The sequence below is a fragment of the Rutidosis leptorrhynchoides genome, chromosome 6 (genome assembly GCF_046630445.1).
Source record: "Rutidosis leptorrhynchoides isolate AG116_Rl617_1_P2 chromosome 6, CSIRO_AGI_Rlap_v1, whole genome shotgun sequence".
Classification (NCBI taxonomy): domain Eukaryota; kingdom Viridiplantae; phylum Streptophyta; class Magnoliopsida; order Asterales; family Asteraceae; genus Rutidosis; species Rutidosis leptorrhynchoides.
In genome coordinates, this window is record NC_092338.1 from 107,096,787 (window position 1) to 107,098,128 (window position 1,342).

The 1,342-nt window shown below is 40.7% G+C and overlaps 1 non-coding gene across 1 annotated transcript; it reads left to right on the forward strand.

Annotated features, from left to right (window-relative positions):
* The first annotated feature begins 386 nt into the window (after nt 1-386).
* LOC139856405 (small nucleolar RNA R71) lies at nt 387-492 on the forward strand. The gene has a single exon (XR_011761888.1). It is a non-coding gene; the product is annotated as a small nucleolar RNA R71 (small nucleolar RNA).
* The last annotated feature ends 850 nt before the right edge of the window (nt 493-1,342 follow it).

Here is a 1,342-nt window from a genome sequence, read left to right on the forward strand (position 1 = left end):
ACGTAATAGACTGATCCGTCAGGGTTATTGTACTCAACTTGGCAATCTTCAGTAGGTTACGGGTTAATACAGTTCGTATAGGCCTGGGCCTGATTAACCTACTGCGGTTGCATCTTCAATTCTCCGAGTTGTTTAGCTAGAGTTTCCATCTTATCCATAAGGGATTAATGGCCTCTGTTTGATTGTTGAGTGCTGAGAAAGGGGCAGATGATGAAAGGCTTTCACCACTGTTCCAGTTATGATGATGCATTGTCATATTTTCGAGCAATTCTCATGCTTCGTCTGCTGTATGATTCATTAGATTCCTTTGAGCTGCTGCATCAATCGTAATCCTATGATTTACCATAAGACCATTGTAGAAGGTGCAGATTTGGGCTGACTTCTCTAACTAGTGGTTCGGGCATTTCTTCAGTAAGATTTTGAATCGCTCCCATGCAGTGTCCAGAGATTCATCATAATTTTGACAAAAAATAATGATGTCATTTTTAAGCTAGTTTGCTTGGATGGAGGGAAATATTTGGTTAGGAATTTAGTAGCCATTTCCGTCCATGTGGTGATGGAATCATTCTCCAGTCCTTCAAACCATGTCTGCGCATGATGAGTTAGAGAATAGGGGAACACGTATATCCGGACTATATCTTGACCCACTCCTTGCTACTTGTAGGAGTTCGAAAGAGAGATGAACTTGTCAAGGAGAGAGTTAGGATCATCGTTCGGTAATCCATGAAATTGGCAGTTATATTGGATAAGCTGCACAATGTGATGTTTTAACTCGAACGAGTGACCTTGGATCTCTAGATATCTGATTGGTCCTCCTCGACCTTCAATCGAGGGTTTGGTATTTTCTGCAAGGGTGACTCGTAGCGCCATTTGATTAAGCTCTCCGAGTCTTCTTTCCTTACGTGCAGTAGATATAATAGATTCTGGATCAGGTGTATATAGCAAAGTTCTTGGTCTGGATCGAGTGTGGGTCATACACTAGGTATACCGTAAATTTTAGATAGGGAATCCAAAAAGAAGGATTCTAGAAAGGTCATATTTAAGCTAGGCTAGTCCTAAGGTAGTTCTAAAGCAAGTCCTAAAGTTAATCTAAGGCAATCTAATCTAAGCTACAGTTAGTCCTAAAGTTAATCTAAGGCAATCTAATCTAAGCTAAGGTTAATTATTTTGGTGGGTTTAATTTTTGGCTCTTGCTGCAGATTCCCCTGCTATTTCGACAATAGGGCTCCGCATAAACTATTCAACAAACCCAGTAGCCAGACTGACTACGGAGAGGCAGGATCCTTTTGGTTCCAATATAATTGGAGACTGTTCGGAAAATCCAACAACCAAGTCTATGTAA